Genomic DNA, 9,955 nt, shown 5'->3' with positions numbered 1-9,955 from the left:
CAACAGACTATAACGAGGTGAGGTGAGGTGGAATGGGGTTTAACGTCGCGTCCAAGATTATTGCACTTATATAGCGACGTGCATGTACGTGTGTGTGTGTGTGTGGCTGCTTGTACCAGTCCGGACTGATGCCGATATATAATGCTAGCCCACTGAGATACCATGCCGCAGTTTAACATGAATACCCCGCTCAGACACAGTATACTGACTCCAAGCCGACCAGTCCTCGTTTTAACCCTTTAATGCCTACGCCAGACAGGTTAACAACAAGTACCATCTTTTAACGTCTTTTGGTATGACGCGGTCGGGGATCGAACCCCGGACCTTCCGCTCTCCTGGCGGACGCTCTACCACTAGACCACGGAGGCGGTCTAGCCTATAACGAACAAATACCATACCATATTTACCAGATCACACAGGGTGAGATCTTTTCCAACTACATTATAAGCGAGTGAGTTGGGATGGGTGGAGGAGTAAATAGTTTCAGTAGCTTTTGGGATGAAGTAAACATATTTTGAATCATGGAGACATCATGAGAATCCATTGATTTTACGGGGCCACGGGTGGCCCAGTCGCCTGACGCGATTCGTTGTGCAGAGTTGCGTCCCTTGGGTACGCCAGAGTGAGTGAGTGAGTTTGGTTTTACGCCGCTTTTAGCAATATTCCAGCAATATCACCGCGGGGGACATCAGAAATTGGCTTCACACATTGTACCCATGTCGGGAATCGATCCCGGGTCTTCGGCGTGACGAGCGAACGCTTTAACCACTAGGCTGCCCAACCGCCTCTGGGCACGCCAGAAACCTATGGTTGTGGGTTCGATCCCCGGTTCGCTCCGATTATGTTTCTAGGTTTGTCAGCACCATACCCGTGCTCGTGGGTTTCACCGAGCTGGTAAACGTCTAAGACCTGCATCACTTCGAGCTTTCCTCCCACATTAAGCTGACACGCCGCGATATAACTGGAATACTGTTAAAAAACTCACTCACTCACTATTGATTTTACTTTCGGAATCAACACATTTCATTGATTTTCCTGACTTGAACCATGTTATGGTTGAATTAGTCTTTTCTCTATAATTTCCTATCATGACCTGCAGTTACATCAGATTTACTTGTGTAAAATACATATTCAGAATGGCCAGTGAATCAGTGTCTCAGGATCAACTGCAAGAACAATAGCTTGACGTCTCACAATGGTTTAACTTCAGAAAATGCACGGCGCAAGGGATTCAAGCTGATGTAAACGTATATGTTACAGTAAGAATCGAGGGATTTCGTGGAATCCCTGAACGCTTCAGTGATTTCAAGAAAAAACCGTCTTGTTCAGTGATTTCAAGAAAACCCCGTCATGTTCAGTGATTTCAAGAAAAACCCGTCTTGTTCAGTGATTTCAAGAAAACACCGTCTTGTTCAGTGATTTCAAGAAAACCCCGTTATGTTCAGGGATTTCAAGAAAAACCCGTCTTGTTCAGTGATTTCAAGAAAACCCCTTTATGTTCAGGGATTTCAAGAAAAACCCGTCTTGTTCAGTGATTTCAAGAAAACACCGTCTTGTTCAGTGATTTCAAGAAAACCCCGTTATGTTCAGGGATTTCAAGAAAACCCCGTCTTGTTCAGTGATTTCAAGAAAACCCCTTTATGTTCAGTGATTTCAAGAAAACCCCGTCTTGTTCAGTGATTTCAAGAAAACCCCGTTATGTTCAGGGATTTCAAGAAAAACCCGTCATGTTCAGGGATTTCATGTAATCCCTAAACTATTCAAGGGGTTCATGGATTCACTGAATATGATGACCATTGATTTTATGAAATCCCTGAATTACTTTTGACAACCTGTTCAATGACGTTTTGTGCGGTTCATACATTACCATGATTATCAAATATGGGATAACAAAAACAAATGTAAGTAATGCTTTCTATTTATTTATTCAACTCTTGTAAGCATCACTTAGATTACAAAACGTTCTTTTTGTTGTGTGTTACGTGTTTTACTTCAATTATCTCTTTTCAGCGTGCCCATGAACAGGTAAAAACACGGAATTCGTGATGTCTGTTGCAGCAGTTGGAGCTGTGGTGGCATCTAGAGTTACGCTATAACTTGGCCCTGAAGCGATTCGTCTTGCCAGGCTTGGAACCATGTAACTGACGATAATGAAGCCTCGTGCACCAGCAGCAGAGCCGCTTGACACGACCTCACGAAGAGAAACTGACCTGTGCATACAGACATCTTAGACTAACATCTAGTCTCTGAAATGAATATATCTTACAGAAAAAAAAACCAGTCGTAAATTATCTTAATAAGAATATAATCAAAAGGAGCCCAGAGACTCATTTTCTGATACTGCAGTAATCTAGACTGGCCATACAATATTGACTAGCCCCCCCCCCCCCCCCCCCCACCCCCCCCCCCCACCACCCCCCACCACCCCCCGTGGGTGACGGGGCTTGACATCAGCTAGCCTATGAAAACTGACAGACTGCAACAAAAAAATCTTTTGTATGTCGACAATACACAAAGAATCTGCAACATAAAACAATGGGAACGTAACTAAAAACTAAGAAACATCATCATAAATCTGAGAACATGCTGCCGAAAACATGAAAACAGCAGCACTAAAACACATAGAACGCAACATTCCAAACTAGGCATGCGCAGAACTGGAAGGAAGTTGCCACGTCACGATCAACAAACAGAGTAAATTTACATATTATAGCGCTTATATAGACTATTCTCGATGTGTATCATTATATTGTCGCTGTAAGATGTAAATTTACTTATATGTTAATCTACATTCAATTATTATAAGGGTGTATGTAATGGATGAACTATCATTACCATTGGGCAGACATGAGGATAGGATAGGATAGGATAGGATAGGATAGGATAGGATAGGATAGGATAGGATAGGATAGGATAGGATAGGATAGGATAGGATAGGATAGGATAGGATAGGATAGGATAGGATAGGATAGGATAGGATATATACGGTATGTACAGTAAGTACTGTCATTATCAATCATCATATATGAGTATACATACGGTAAGTACTGTCATTATCACTGGGCATATGTGAGTATATGTACGATAGGTACGGTAAGTGTGCCTTTTTCACTGACATAACCCGTACGTTCATTAGACATGAGGACGGGACCGGATGGTCAGGTTCGCTGACTTGGTTGAGTCATGTCATCAATCCCAATTGCGTGGATCGATGCTCATGATGTCAATCACTGTATTGTCTGGTCCAGACTCGATTATTTACAGACCGCCGTCATATAGCTGGAATATTGCCAAGTGCGGCGTTAAACAACAAACAAATAAACAAAGACATGAGGATATTTGTTCAATCACTCACAATTGCAACTTCTGAGTGACTCCTAATTTCAAACGCTGTACCGAAACCCCCCAAACAGAAATTACAACATCCCCTAATCTTTCGGTCACGCCCAATTGCCGTTCTCTCATTCCGATGAAGCTGTGCACGACTGAGCGCCGGATGAGTTCTGCTGAGGGCGGGGTGAAGGAGCGAGTCCCTCAAACAAGTCCCTTTGAAGATGCTCACATTATCCAGGCATTACCGTGGTGCTCAGCGCTAGTTACAGTACACACTCGGGCCTAATGGTTTCAGGAGGGTTTGCTAGAGGCGAAAAACGCCAGACTACGCCGAATACCCATGTGGTTCAACCATGGCTATTACCATCAGTATATTTCATTGTACAGTTGGTGATATGAGTTCTTTATACACGTCCATTTTCATTTTTACAATGGTAATGTGAAATCGTTAGATATTCCTTTATTTCGACATCAAAGTGACGTGTTCGATTTAGAAGGTTCTTATTCTATCATCGCGTTGGTGATAGGTTAATATTTTTCGTCTCGAGCTATCTATTTCTGTATACCCATCGTGATATATTTTGTTGTAAATCCATGGTAATAAAACGTTTCAATCACTGCGCACCGACAATAATTACTTCACATCCAAGGCAATTATGACGTCACCTGGATGTTTTACCCATAACCTTATCGGAAGGATATAATCCATTCGTGACCAACTCGTGTTATTCCGGGACAAGCCGAATAGCGACTCGTGCCCCTCTCATGGCAATTTTTGCGACTGGGTTCCGTCTTAACGCAAATGGGCATACCTAAAATAATTGTCAAATGGTCGCGCTATGGTTCACATATATTTCCCCAAATATTATATATATTTCAGGTGCAATTTAAAGCACATGCGGAATTATACAGTATGATACAACACATTTAACTGTGCCTTGGGTATATTTTTAGATGCAAGACATATGTAAAATCAAAAAATATTTCTGAGGGATTCTTTGACGAAGAACTTGAAATCATACGCGCATTCTGATTGGTTTGTCGTATTTTCGCACATAACATTCATCGATAGGGGGACGAGTCTTCTTGCAGGTTACAGAAAGAGGCGAGTGGTGACGAATGGGATATACTCATGCATTGAAACTGTTGTCGTTGTTGACGGTTGACGGGAGTAGTCTCCCCTTTCCGTTTCAAATAAGCTGTCTCATTTTGAACTCTACCAATCTCATTGCTCACCTTACCTTACCACTGCTTGTAAATTATCTTTATATAGTTAAAATAATCCTGCTGAGAGGTAGAACTGTCCTCACTCATCCACTGAGTGAGTGAGCGAGTATGGTTTTACGCCGCTTTTAGCAATATTCCGGCAAAATTACGACGGGGGACACCAGAAGTGGGCTTCACAAATTATACCCATGTGGGGAGTCGAACCCGGGTCTTCGATGCGACAAGCGAACACTTTAACCACTCGACTACCCCTCCGCCCCACTCACTCATCCAGTGTCTAAAGCAGTGTCTGAAGGCAGTCATCGAACGAATCCACTGTCTGGGAGACCTTGAGTATCACGTGACCTAAATACGTCACAATGGAAGTCTTTCTGCACACGACACAGTGGTACAGCTACCAGTTAGGACTAATGTGTAGGAAAAATCCAGTGACGTTCAACACGGCACGAAAATGCCAGCCTCGTTTTGGGATTAAGCAGCGCTTGAGATGAGCGTTTGATGGAGACCTTTAACTGGCTCCAGTGTTGTTATACATATCTACAGCAATGACGTCTCAGCCGCATACCCGGATCCTGCTGGAAAATAGCGGGCACTGACGGCAGGGTCTGGATTAAGACTCCATATCCCAGAATCCCTCGCTGCCGGGTACCCGTGGTATCAGTGTACCATTGAGGTCTATACTACCCAATGCAATCATTACATTACATACGTATGTTTATTGCCGTAAAAGGCGACTATGCTTGTCGTAAGAGGCGACTAACGGGATCGGCTGGTCAGGCACGCTGACTTGGTTGATGCATGTCATCGTACCCCAATTGCGTGGATCGATGCTCATGACATCAATCACTGGAGTGTCTAGTCCACACTCGATTATTTACAGACCGCCTTCATAAAGCTGGAGTACTGCTGAGTGCTGCGTTCAACAAACAAACAAACAAACAAACGTATGTTTAGTAAGTCTAGAACATAGCCTTGTATGTTAATTATTTCAAAAAAAAATCCAGAAACAATATAGAGAGAATATATTTGGAAGCCGACATTCAGATTCACAGGAATCACGAAAATACAGACACCTATGAAATAATAGTGAGTGAGTTGGGTTTAACGCCGCTTTTAACAGTATTCCAGTTATATCGCGGCGTGTCAGCTTAATGTGGGAGGAAAGCCCGAAGTGATGCAGGTCTCAGACGTTCACCACTTCAGTGAAACCCACGTGCACCGGTATGGTGCTGACAAACCTAGAAACATAATCGGGGCGAACCGGGATTCGAACCCACAATCATAGATTTCTGGCATGCCCAAGGGACGCAACTCTGCACAGCGAATTGCAGAGCCTTAGACGACTGGGCCACCCGTGCCCCCTACCGTGAGATAATAAGTCTGATTGTAGACTCACCTATATATAGAGCTGAGGTTGTCTGACGTGATGGATTTTTGTTTGTGTGTTGTTTTCTTGTTGTTTAATACCGCTGTCAGCAACATTCCAGTTATATCATGGCGGGTTGAAGCTGGTGGAATCTCGGCCAGATAAACCCATGATTGGTGCTCCACGTCGCTGGGGTATCATGACAGCATCAGCCACTCTCTCAGCCTGACCATCCGATCCATTTAGTCGCCTCTTACGACAAGCATAGGTTGCAGGGGACAAGGGGTCAAGGTCATAAGGTCATTGTGACCTTGTTGATTATTGTGTTATCCAGTCGTTACGGCGCGGGTCATATTTAAAGGTGAGGTGAGGTGAGGTGAGGTGAGGTGAGGTGAGGTGAAATTAGGTTTAACGTCGCGTTCAAGATTATTGCACTTATATAGCGACGTGCATGTACGTGTGTGTGTGTGTGTGTGGCTGCTTGTACTAGTCCGGACTGATGCCGATTTATATTGCTAGCTCACTGAGATACCATGCCGTAGTTTAACATGAATACCTCACTCAGACACAGTATACTGACTCCGAGCCGACCAGTCCTTGTTTTAGCCCCTTAATGCCGAGCGCCAGACAGGGTAACAACAAGTACCATCTTTTAACGTCTTTTGGTATGACGCGGCCGGGGATCGAACCCCACACCTTCCGCTCTCCAGGCGGACGCTCTACCACTAGACCACGGAGGCGGTCCGTATTTAAAGGAAGTTAAAGTTGCAATATTGCTATCTGCCATGAATATAATACATTTGTTCATTATTTGGTTTGTGGAAGTGAAAAGAAATGTGCCATCCAAATATCAATTTTATTTCTGTGACTGTTTAAGTTTCATGTTAAAGACCAGGGGCGATATTGCATTCTACACCCCATACAGATAATATGACGTCACAATGCTTACTGTGGAGCAAAAGATATGACGAAAAAAATACAGAAAAAAGCTTGCCAGATATCAAACTATATTTGATCCCTAAAAGTTGAAATACACCCTCGTAGTCTATTTCTGTCATGTTTTCTGCCCAAAATATATTACATTCACTTTGAAGCCGAGGTGCAAAAGAACGTTTGTTTTTATGAATTTGAAAAAGAACTTTTGTTAACTTTGATTATGTCTATTTAACCATCACTCTTTCTGCAAAAAAATGTAAAAATGAATCTGTGGGTGGGTAATTTGGTGTAATAATAAACTAGTTCAATGAAGACTGAGGTAAGAAATGAATTTGCATGATCCGTACCGTGTTTGAAATGTTGTTACTTTTTGCCGAAAAAAGCAATTTCTTTTATTTTCAAAGATAAGATGTCTATGTTAACCATCAGCAGTTGTGTATTATGCGAAACGTGTTTTTTAAATTTCAAATAAAAAATCAAATAATATTGTAAAAAGATAAAACCATGTAGCAGTATTTTGTGAGTGCTGACTCAGCACCTGCATCGTACATTTTTTAAATATAATATCGCCAACTTAAGATATTTTCAAATCAACATCAACTTATGATAAAATTAACTCAGAGGAATAGTTTCTTTTGCACCCCAGTTTAGTAACCAAAACTCAGCGTTATGTAACCTGTTATTGTACATATCATGGGACCGCCTCCGTGGTCTAGTGGTAGAGCGTCCGCCCGGAGAGCGGAAGGTCCGGGGTTTGATCCCCGGCCGCGTCTTACCAAAAGATGTTAAAAGATGGTACTTGTTGTTACCCTGTGTGGCGCTCAGCATTAAGGGGCTAAAACAAGGACTGGTCGCCTCAGGGTCAGGATACTGTGTCTGAGTGGGATATTCATGTTAAACTGCGGCATGGTATCTCAGTTAGCTAGCACTATAAATCGGCATCAGTCCGGACTAGTACAAACAGCCACACACACGTGCATGCACGTCGCTATATAAGTGCAATAATCTTGGACGCGACGTTAAACCCAATTTCAACTCAACTCACATATCATGATTGCTTAATGCCTACTGACAATGATTGAGAAAAAGTACTTTATCAATAATATTAGTTCGCACCGTGATGCAAATTAGCACTTTTAAACAAAGGGGGTGATTTGAAACCGCTGACTGACCAATCAGAAATCAATATTTTTCGACTCGAACCCAGTTGTGTTGTGTGGCGAGGAAAGACGTTACCCATGGGGCTACCTCTCCGCTTCATATTACACAAATACGGGTATTTAGGGAACTTTTTGCATCTTTTTATATTGAGTATTAGTAAATGCATTTGACTGAAAATAGAAAAATAATAAACCAACGTGTTTTACCCGATTAGAATCACACGGCAGTTCAGGCAGATATTTGGTGCGGGTGCATTCAAGTGAGTGAGTGAGTGAGTTGGGTTTAACGCCGCTTTTAACAGTATTCCAGTTATATCGCGGCTTGTCAGCTTATTGTGGGAGGAAAGCCCGAAGTGATGCAGGTCTCAGACGTTTACCACTTCGGTGAAACCCACGAGCACGGGTATGGTGCTGACAAACCTAGAAACGTAATCGGGGCGAACCAGGATTCGAACCCACAATGATAGGTTTCTGGCGTGCCCAAGGGACGCAACTCTGCACAGCGAATTGCGGCGCCTTAGACGACTGGGCCACCCGTGCCCCCGGGTGCATTCAAGAGAGTGCAGTGTCGAATCTTCGTGTCTTCATCCGTGCTATTGTAGGAATAATGTTTTAAAGAGACACGGACGTTATAATGCGTAGCATAATATTTTTGTGTTTTTTGTTTGTGTTTAATGCCAGCATTCTAGTTATATGATTGTTTGTTTGTTTGTTTGTTTTATGCCGCACTCAGCAATATTCCAGCTATATGACGGCGGTCTGTAAATTATCGAGTCTGGACCAGACAATCCAGTGATTGACATCTGAAGCATGAATCCATGCAGTTGGGATTCGATGACATGCATAAACCAAGTCAGCCTGCCTGAACTCCCGATCCCGTTAGTCGCCTCTCATGACAAGCATAGTCGGCTCTTATACGGCAAGCCTGGGTTGCTGAAGACCTATTTTACCCCGGATCGTCACGGAGAACAAGCATGGTTTGCTGAAGACCAATACTAACCCGAATCTTCACGGGGGACAAGCATGGTTTGCTGAAGACCAATTATAACCAAGATCTTCACGGTGGACAAGCATGGGTTGTTTCACCAACACATTTACGACTTTCATTCAAGAAACATATTTGATGACAAATGCAATTTGAACATTGAAACGAATCGATAATATCACTTTTATGTGTTTTTACATGTTCATTCGTAGTATGTGATGATTATTAATGTTTTCATATTTTAACGTGAGCCGACCTATCATTATAATGAACATAGTTGTGAGACCGCGGTTTGCTTACGTCACAAACCATCTACCACTAAAAACCTAAAGTGCGAAAACTCTCGATTTTCATGTTAGACAATAAATATCACGTTCTTCACGTGTAGGGTTTGAATGAAACGTTTACTGCATAGATGGTAAATTGAGGTTGTGCGTTTTACTATAGTAAGGGGCAAAATAAAGTATACCGAGTTTGTTTTTTATGTCATTGAGAATTGAAAGAACTGTTGTTAACTTTGATTATGTCCATTTAACCATCACTCATTCCTGTAACAGTTTGTGAAAAGAAGTCTGTGGTTGGGTAATTTTGTGTAAAAATAAACTGTTTCTATGGAGACTGGGTTAAGAAATGAATTTGCAACCACTTGACCCCTACCTTGTTTAAAAATATATATTTGTTCCTAAAAAGCAAATTTATTGATTTTCAAAGTTAAGATGTCTGAGATACCTATTAGCAGTATTGTGCGATTTTTAAAATTTATTTTTAAGTTTTAAATCAAATTATAATTAAAACTACGTAGACTGACTAAGCACAGTTCATTTTTGGGATATCATATCGCTAACGTAATATTTTTCAATTGAACATCATAACATCAACGAAAAGTTGCAGTTTCGATGGGTCCTAAGTTAATTGGTTCTGTACCCACTTAGCTATAGGTGGGGGTTG

This window comes from Haliotis rufescens, unplaced genomic scaffold (assembly GCF_023055435.1).
Source record: "Haliotis rufescens isolate VD_foot unplaced genomic scaffold, xgHalRufe1.0.p SCAF_52, whole genome shotgun sequence".
Classification (NCBI taxonomy): domain Eukaryota; kingdom Metazoa; phylum Mollusca; class Gastropoda; order Lepetellida; family Haliotidae; genus Haliotis; species Haliotis rufescens.
This window is presented reverse-complemented; position numbering follows the sequence as displayed.